Source organism: Papio anubis, chromosome 17, assembly GCF_008728515.1.
Source record: "Papio anubis isolate 15944 chromosome 17, Panubis1.0, whole genome shotgun sequence".
In the NCBI taxonomy this organism is placed as follows: Eukaryota; Metazoa; Chordata; class Mammalia; order Primates; family Cercopithecidae; genus Papio; species Papio anubis.
Genome location: NC_044992.1, coordinates 38,091,354 through 38,101,725, shown reverse-complemented (window position 1 = coordinate 38,101,725; position 10,372 = coordinate 38,091,354). Strand labels below are relative to the sequence as shown.

At 38.6% G+C, this 10,372-nt stretch overlaps 1 long non-coding RNA gene across 1 annotated transcript in view; it reads right to left on the bottom strand.

Annotated features, from left to right (window-relative positions):
* Positions 1-524: 524 nt before the first annotated feature.
* The window catches only part of LOC103878777, a 276,069-nt gene continuing 266,221 nt past the window's right edge, over positions 525-10,372 (bottom strand). Inside the window, exon 6 of the long non-coding RNA XR_002518095.2 lies at positions 525-5,153. This is a non-coding gene — a long non-coding RNA (uncharacterized LOC103878777). The remainder of the gene's footprint in view (positions 5,154-10,372) is intronic.

The window sequence follows — 10,372 nt, the reverse complement described above, 5'->3', positions numbered from 1 at the left end:
AAGCTTCTTTGATGTCTGTATTCAAAAGTCTCTGAAGTCATAATACATTTTCAAAAAGCCAATGATGCATTGTATGGTTGTCACCCCTACACAACCCCCATTCCAAGAGCAAGGAGTTAGTTCAAGCCTTTCAGACTCACTGTAGGAAACATAATAGGGCTTACCAGGGAACTTCTGAGATTCTGATAGAACAAAAGGTAAAAAGAACAATACCCATGTTTGGGAGATCAAAACTTCCCATCTTTTGGTTGCCAGTTTACACACACACACACACACACCCACACACACACACCCCACAACTAAGAATAAAATGGTAATAAAAATGAAATTAGGAGACTTTTTTTAAATTGAGACAGGATCTCACTCTCTGGAGTGCATTGGCACAATCTCAGCTCACTGCAGTTTCCATCTCCTGGGCTTAAGTGATCCTCCTACCTCAACCTCCCAAGTAGCTGGGATTACAGGCATGCACCCCCATGCCTGGCTAATTTTTGTATTTTTGTAGAGATGGGGTTTCACCATGTTGCCCGGGCTGGTCTTGAACTCCTGGGCTCAAGCAATTCACCCACTTAGGCCTCTCAGTGTGCTGCGATTACAGGCATGAGCCACCACTCCTGGCTGCAATTAGAGGACTTCTGATGCAGATGCAATGGCAAAGACTTATTGCCCCCACACATACACTAAATACAAGTATAATACCTGGAAGACAAACTGGTCTAGGGCCTCTGCATTGAAAGAAGAGCACAGTAACAAGATATCTTACTATACCCTACACCACCATGACTCGACAGAAGAAAGTACCCCAGGCCTGCTGTTTCTTGACTTCTGACCTAGCAAACAAGGGCAGCCCTGACAGGCCCAATTATTTTCCAGGATGGAATGGGAGTTCCTGTGATAACATCAGGAGAGCCTGGCACCACTGGTGAGGAGAATGGATGGGAATCCCCATTAATAAGCAGCAGCCATGGGAAGTGTCCTCCTTCCCCAATGCTTGGTCCCTGTCATAAGTTGTCTGACCCAGGAATCCTCTTTATGTCCTGAGCCTTCCATTCTTAACTAAGGGACACTGAGGTGGCCCAGCCCAGAGAAATTCTGTCTACCCCCTTAGACAGCACCAGTAGGAACCAATGGGAGACCCAATGGCACCAGATAAATCAGATAGACCAAAACAACATTGCAAAGATTAAAAATTAAACTCTCATTGAAATTACAGCCTGCAAAGGTAGGCCACGATTTGCATGCTAATCTAAACAGAGTGATCACCTGCTAAAATAAGAGATTTAAATAGTACCCAGAGTGTCCTAACATAATAGATAAAATGTATGGAATACAATAGATAATAATTCATCATACCAAGGATCAGGAAAATCACAACTTGAATGAGAAAAGATAATCAACTGATGCAAACATAAGATGAATCAGATGTTGGCACAATGTGACGCTAATTTTAAAGCAGCCATCATAAAAATGCTTCAACAAATTACAAATTCTTTTGAAGTAAATTTTAAAATAGTGTATAACGACACACAATAAGAATCGTAATAAAAATCAAATGCAAGTTGTAGAACTGTAAGACTACAATAACAGAAAGAAAAAAACTCAGTGAGTGAGCTAAATAGTATAGCAGAGATGAGAGAGGACAGAATCAGTGAACAGAGGGCAAATGAAAGAGTTTACCCAATATGAACAACCAAGAAAGTACACTGAGGAAAAGAATAAATAGAACTTCAGAAACTTGTGGGACAATAACAAGTCAATGTTTATATCATTAGGCATCCAGAAGAAGGAGGGAAAGAGAGTAGGGCTGAGAGAATATTCGAAGGAATGATAACTTTGGTACCTCCTTCCTACATTTCCGAGAAATAATTGATTTACAAATATTCTAGACTCCTTAACTGGAAGCAGTAGAGACACACAACTGGATTAGTTTCTTTTTCTGGTTCCTCACTAACTCAGCGTATAATGTGGATCCAGTCATTTTATCACTATGGCTCATGAGGCTTCTATTTCTTCATTTGTAAAATAAGGCAGCAGGTAATGGAGACAATATCTAGGGTTCCTTCTAGCCCTCGAATCGATGGTATTTATGTTATTTTTCAATTGTTTTCAGATATGTGGAAGGTATAAACCTCTGAATTCTTCCTGCTCAGTTCTTGGCTTCCCTTTGGTTGTAGACTAAAAGCTATAATATAATAGACCTGTAGGACCCAGGCTATGAAGGAGGTTTAGCCTCTCTCCACCCATGCCGAGCCCCCTAATTCTCATGTAAACACATTTCATTTCAATTTTATTGGTCAGGGCATGTCTTCTACAATATTCTATGTCATCTAGACCATTTCAAATCAACACCTACAAACACTTGACACTTTCAATCAGCACTAAAGCATCACCCTAACTTCCTTGATGTGGGAAGGGAGTCAAAAATTGCCAGGCACCCATTGGGGAGTTTCATAAATATAATGTCAGAACTCTCACCTATATTAGATTTGCTAGAAGATGGTAGAAAATCACTTAACCTCTCTCTGCTCCATTTTACTAATTTACACACTGAAGAATAGGACAACATTTAGGAAGCATTTTGAAGTCCTTAGATAAATGAAAATGCACTTGGCACTGAAAACTATCATTATCCCATTTGTGAAGGCCTTTATCTCCCTGTCTGTAAGAGTTTCTGCCTGCACTGAATTCCAGCATGTCTACAAGCTGCCAGTGCCCTGCATTAAGTATTTTCTGTCATCTGTGCTTGCCAGAAATTAGTTTGCAGACATTTTGCAAAAAGCATGCATAATACATGCTGCTGAATACAATATTTATCATAGAAAGCTCCAGTGATAGAAAAGCATTACCCGACAGCATCCTGTATTGTGTGATTGCCCTTTCCATCAATGCGCCCTAAGGAGGCAGTACAGCCCTAACCGCTGAGTCACATTTAGTTAAATTTCAATGCCAAGCCTGGGAGTTGTCTCAGTTTTGCAAAAGCATTATGGTGCTCTCTGAAGGTATTTGTGTGGTGTGGGATAAGGAAAAGATGAGGAGACAAAAAAATATCTTATTCCTTATTTTCCTTCATCAAAAAACATCTTGCTGCCCATTTCAATGGAAAGCTAAGCCCTTACTTATGTCCATGTGTTAGAATTAGGAGAAGAGATATACTTAGTCACAAGGTATATTAAGCAGCACCTCATCTTCCTTTCCTAATATACATGCTCTCGGGATAATAAGATTTTGAACAAATTAGTCTCTTTATTTCATGAGTGCCATGAATTCTGGCAGGGTTTACTTTGACAGCTATTCTAACAGCACTGTTAACTCTAAAATCTGTCAGACCAAGTTGGTATCCCCTCTGCTAAATGGCATCCTTGTCAAAAGTCAAAGTAAATTTTAGTAGAGGGAAGGAGATGCTGGAATCAAATCAGTGAGAGAAGCTGAAGATACCACAGGTGAAAGACTGAGCTCTCTCTTCCTTCTTCCATAGAAGAGACATTTCAGGCCAGTTTATCCACAACAAATACCTCTTTCCTTGTTCTGTTCAACACAGAAAGTGATGAGTATATACTAAACCCTTTGTCTACTTTGACATAAAATCTTGATTTTCTTCTTCGAGTTTCTTTTAACAGTCTTGTTCTTGGCAAGGAGCACTCACTGTTCCTTTCCTATTTTACCTCTCTATTGAGGCCAGCATGTGATAGTGACAATATCATATTGAAGACAGCGATTTCTAAATGGAAATAATAACTCAAAGTATATTTGAAAGAAGCAGGTATTAGAAGAGAAGTAGGATAAATACTGAGAAGGGAATGCAAGATAAAAGTTCTTTTTCCTAAAACATTAGTGCAAAATAACTCTGAAAGAAAAGGATGTGAAGCTTGGAAAACACACACACACACACACACACACACACACGTACATATACATACATGCATGTACATGTTTATATACATATATATGTATATATATGTCTAAATGGTTATGTAGCCTCCTTGTGCCCACCTCCAAACCATAAATAATACATTATGGAACTATTTCTACACTAGGTCACAAATATCTACCTTATTCATTTTAACATCTGAATAACAGTCAATTGTAAGAATCCCCCATAACTTATTTGATCACCTGATCTGGGGCATTTAAACTGTTTTCAGTTTTCACTATTATAAACAACTCTACACAGAATTACTTGGTCTTATAGAATCAATATGTAAATGATAGAAGTAAAGCTGAGATCAAAAGGTATGTGCAAATTGTCCTCCAAAACCAGTTACAATTCCCCCACAAAAAAGGTTATATGAGAATGCCTACTTCCCAACATCCACGTCAACGCTGAGCTCTATTCACTTTAATTTTTAGCTCTACGTTTTATTGTTGTTTCAACTGATATTTCTTTGTTAATAAGTGCAAGTAAACATCTTATCCCATATTTGTTGGCCAACAGAATTTTTATGCTTGGGTGTGTGTTAAATATTTGTTCTTGTTTTTTATCAGTTTTTCCATTAGGATATTGTTTTCTTAGTGATTTACACACATTTTTACTTACTAAGGATAGCAACCTTAGTTATATATTACGCAAATGTTTTTCCCAATTTGCCAATTATTTGATACTATGATTTTGTGAGGAAGGCTTTTAAAAAATTCTATAGTTTCTCATTTCGAGCCTTTCTCAGCTAAGCTCACAGACAGCATTGACTTTCATATGCTTGGTTTTAGTCAAGCTGGAGTTGCTTATGTTGCACTGCTGTCCCTAAACCATTTTGCCAAAGATGAATTCAGACAGTCACATATTAGGTCATAAGCATTCATTTCTGACTATTATATGTTTATACTCTCTACTGGCAATGGTCAATTCCAAAAGTATAGCTCTTTACTCTTGCAGAAGGGTTTGTGCAATTAATTATTACCCACATTGTTTTGCCTTTACAAAGATTGGTTCTAAAAAGCAACACTTTTTTCATTCTATATGAAAGCAGTCCTCCAGCATTCATTAGGACATGTAAAGCTAGTTGCTATTCCAAATAACCCCAAAATACCTGTGGATTTCCAGAATGAAAGTTTATTCCTTGTTCATGTTACAGAACAAGGTATTTCCTCCAGGTGACTCTGCTTGCAGTGGTTACTCATTGTGTGGCTTTGCCTCCTCATAATCGTTTGCTTGTAGGCTTGTGGATAGGAGAATAAGAGAGTATGAAAAGCTATACAGACGTTGTATGGCCAGGTCTTTAAATGATCTTTCTCACTTCTTCCTAGACCCCATTGCTCAGAATAGTCACAAGATCCCAACCACACAGAAAAAGGGATAAGCAATTTAGATTTCCTGCACTACCAAAAAAAAAAAAAAAAAAAGGAAACAGGACTAATGTACATCTAGCCAGTCTCTCCTCTAACATACTCCTGACTATATCACCTCTAGTGTTTCACATCCATACATTTGCATTTTATACACATTTTATAAACATATATGATTTATGAAAGAATGGAGCTGTATGAATGGAATTGTCTTCTATTTTATTTTAAATAATACATGTTTATTCCACCCGGAAATTGGTTTTGTATATGGAAGTATGTACAATGTGAAATGGGCATCCATTCAAGTTTGCTTGAAAACATTACACATGTATAGAATAATACTTTCTTTTACTAAACAAATTATAATGTTTCATTTGTCATTTATTAACAAATGAAATACAACGCTAATTATGTATCAGGTACTTTCTTTCTTAACACTTTGGAAAGTTAAGCTAATTTTCCCTCAGACAACCTTATGAAGTATTAATCTTATTATTTTCAGTGTAAAGACCAGAAAAATTGAAGCCTCTAAAGGTTAATGAATTGCCCAAATTCATGCTGTTAGTAAATTGCATATTTGGATTTGAACCTAAGAATCTGGCTCCAGGAAAAGTTCCTAAACAAATCCAACAATGGCTTGAGAGAACAGGAAAACAATGCTGGCGTTGTTTCATTAGTTTGCTAGGGGAGCCATAACAAACTGGGTGGCTTAAACACCAGAAAATTATTGTCACACAATTCTGGAAGTTAGCAGCCAGAGATTGGATACTGACAGGGTTGGTACTTTCCGAGGGTTGTGAGGAGGAATCTGCTCTGGGCTTCTTTCCTTGGCTTGTCTTCATATTCATATGGCGTTCTCCCAGCATGATTCTCTGTGTCCAAATTTTCCCTTCTTATAAGGATTCCAGTTATAGCAAATTAGGACCAATAATAACCTTATTTTAACTTTATTACCCCTCTTAAAAAAACAAAACAAAACAAAAACCACCTGTCTCTGGAAAGATCACATTCTGAGGGAGGTACTGGGGGTTAGATCCTGAGGCCATTAATTTTGATGGGGACACAATTCAACCCGCAACAAAAGTTTTTATGGTGGTGAGTGAATGGGGGGCTGGAATGAGGATTCCCATGGAAGACAGGGTCTTGGGTGGCTTGAACTTCCTGCAGATGCCAAAGAAGGGAACACCTAAGCTTTTTTTTAATCAGCTTGCCCAAATATGGGCAGAAAGTGTGTTGGGGCTTCAAACTGTCAGCAAAAAAAGTCAAGAGTTTTCACTACCACTATTGATTTTCACCAGGTTATTAAATTATTTTTAAGCCAGCACCACTACATTGGTTTAATTACTAGAGCTTTAAAAATAGCAAATAGGGCAAATGCCCACTTAATTACCTTTTGTCAAAATTTGAAAATATCTTCACGTGTCTAATGCATTTATCATACTTTATTTAAAAACAGCCAACTTGTCAAAGTCCTTGACCTAAAAATAACTTATTAACATTATAGGACTAGCATTGAATAGTATTAATATGTAAACTTTGGGGAGAATTAATACTTTATAAAGTATTAGTCGTCCCATCCTGAAACATGTACTTTTCTTAAACTTATTCAACTCATATTTAAGCACTGGTGGTAGCCAACCTCCAAGACGATCCCCTATAATCCTCACATCCTGGTATCAAAGTCCTCACGTAGTCCTCTCCTACATTTTATCAGGGTTGCTCTGAGTAATCCTCAGAATACAGCAGAAGTAACAATATGTTATTTCTAAGGCAGTGTCCTTGCTATCTTTTGGATTACTTACCCTGGTGGGAAGCCAGTCATCATGTTGTGAGGATGCTCCAGCAGCCCTATGGAGAAGTCCAGTTAATGAGGAACTACAGCCTCCACTAAACAGCCAAGCCAACCTGCCAGCCAGGTAAGTGAGCCATCTCAAAATCACATATTTTAGCCTTCAGGCAATTGTGACCCTACACAACATCTTAACTGTAACCCTGTAAGAGCTCCCAAGCCAGAAACATCCAGCTGAGCTTTGCCCAAATTCCTGGTCCTCAGAAAATGTGTCACATGATATATAATAGTTACATATTAAATCTGCTAAAATTTGGAGTAATATTTTATACAGACATAGATAACTAATACAGTTCTTCAGTCTAGTTTTATAGTTTCCTCATAAACATCCTGTACGTGTCTTAGTAAACTTATTCTTTGGTATTTGACTGTTTTTACTTGCAATACGCAGAGTATGCAGAAGGCATCTGTGTCTCATTATTTACAAAAATCACTCCAATATAAATGTTATATGTATTACATTGATTGTAATGCTCAATCTGGAGGACAAGTTGTGTAATGTGACTCACCTAGGTGTCATCCAGATCAACAGTAAAGACAGAGAACACTTTCATATTTCATATCTGTAGGAGTGTCCATCAGTTTATATCCGTAGGAGTGTCCATCAGTTTAACCCATTCATGCCTGAGGTTGCAATTATTTGAATTTTGAAATCAGACCTTGGCAATTACCTTGAGAAGTAGGATATAAATAACTCCTACATGCTTAGAGTTCCAATAGTAGAACATCAGGCATACATAAGTTTAATGGAAGTAGTCCGGAGGACAAATAAGCCCAACTCCAAATGAATGAGTGAAATATGTTCATTGCAGCATCTTTCACCATCCCCAGATCACTTTCTTCCTGTCACTGTAGGATCATGCCATACAGAGCTGCAGGGCCATTTATCAAGAGAGTAGAGATATATAAACTTAATAATAAAAGATTTCCCCTGGTGCCTTATCCAATGTTGTTGTTTTTAACCTCCTCATTATAGCCTATTGATATCTTAAAATACATGAACACTCATTCATTGGTGTCAAAAGTTTCTGCCACCAGACCCAGGAACCCCTGGCATCTTCATGATCAGATATAACTTAGAACTAACTATATGTACTTTTCCTAGTACCCATAAGTGGAGGGAGACCCCCTGAAACCATTACTATAGAATAAAAGATGAAATACTCCTGATTATTGTAAATACAAAGTTGCATGCAGGATTGTGTAAAGACAATGCCAGGTTGGGCTGCCAGAATGAGCCAACAGTGTGTGATGTGCTTCCCCCTGCAGAGAGCCTATGAACAAACGTGCAGTCAGGGAGGTTTCACATCACCAAGATTCCTATCCCAGAAAAGCAGATGTTCATAGCTCTGGGAATGGAATGCAACCCTTGTGGAGAGCCTATAAATGGATGCATGAGGGGCGCCAGTTCATATGGATAAGATGGGGCTATAAACGCCCTCATCTTGCCACGGCTCTTCTAGGCCTCTTTAGGGTTAAGGCATACTCCCTTCTGAGAATTTCTGGTCTAACAAGTTGTCTAGCTTCACGTCCTGTTTCTATGGATTGTTTGTAACCAGCTTTTGCTGCAACTGTTACTGCTGATTAATATCTTGCTAATCATAGGTTATGCGAAGACTGTGTTTCTGTTTTAAGGCTCTGTTAGAAATTACTGATACACACACTATATTATAAATTCTTATCTCTATATACTGTACTTCTGCATACCGATGTTATGTTAAAGAATTACTTCATCCCCATGTGACCATCTCACCTTATAATCAAATGACCCTAAATCCCTCACTAACCTACCCCGCCCTCACTAAACTTAATAATAAATGCTGGTATATCCAGTGCATTGGCAGCATCACAGGACCAGAAGGCGGTGACCTCCCTGGACCCAGATTTCACTATCTTGTGTGTCTATTATTTCTTGACCTGCCGATCCGCCTGGGAACAAAGAAAGAGCCCCGTTGCATTGTGGGCTGCTGGCCAGATCCCACACTACATAAGTACACCTACAAATCCCTGCTAGGACAACCCTAATCACAAAAGAAATTGGAAACACCCTGGGATCTTTCAAGGTTCAGTGGGAGACAAACCATACCAGTAACTTGCATAAGAAAAATATATACAGAACTGTTCTTTAGTAAAATGAGATTGACTATCAAGAATAATAAAGAGAACTCTAAAGATACGTGAATAGCAAATGTGGGGAAAAGTCACTACTTCTAGGGCTGAGAATGATTGCTCAAGGAAGGGACAAACTTGACAAGATTCGCCTCCCATGAGGCTGAGATTCAGATCTCATTGAAGAGGCTGTGGCTGTGGCTCATTGGACAGGCAAGAAAGAAGCTTGCCAAAGTGCCACCAGTGGAAGTTAGCAAGCAGGAAATGCCTGCTTGGGTATCAGTAAGGCCTCCTGCAAAGCCCACCCACTGGGGTGGTGGTGAGATTCACGGTGAAGCTGCTCACCAGCTGTCATGCTATAGGAATAATGAGAAAAGCCTCAGAACCAGGAAAATAAGGCCCTTTCTCTCGCAGCATACCTTCAGTGTTCTCAGCTGAGGAAGGCTAGCATCGCTCCAGTTGGCTAAAGAGAAAAGTTTATTGGGCCCAGCTCCAACACTACTAAGAATGACAAAGAAAGATGTATTTGGAGTGAGAGACAATAAGTGGATGACTGGCATACATGCTAAAGCACAATGAAATGCAGAATGTTAAGGAGAAATAAAAGAACTTTTGGGGGAAGAAAAAGAAATCACAATTTAACTGGCCTCAGGTTCTACCTTACACCTGGGAATTCAATATTGCGCATCCTAACTCTATTATAATCCTCCTCTAAGTTTTCTCAACACTAATATTTTCATTTTATGAATAAGAAATCTAGAAGGTCAAAGGATGAGCACAAAATATTTCCTTTTTCAGCCTTCACCGTCTGAAACTCTGGCTAAGAGAGAAGCAATGAAGTTCAGAGTTCCTAAGGGACTACAATTCTCTGAAAATAAAGGCTCTCATGAAATACCAGATTATTTTTATCACAATTTCTATTTTCCTTTCATCTCATTTCATTCTGCTAAATTAAATACATCAGCATGGATGCAATAAAAAGGGGAGTAATAATGAATTTTTGACCTACAGGGAGCAACCATGAGCCCATCCACCCTTACTCTGCAGCTGCTGACACGCAGGAGAAAATACCAGCAGTTTTTACTCTTGCTTAGAGAAAACACTCAGGATATATATTCTACCTGCAGCGTATAA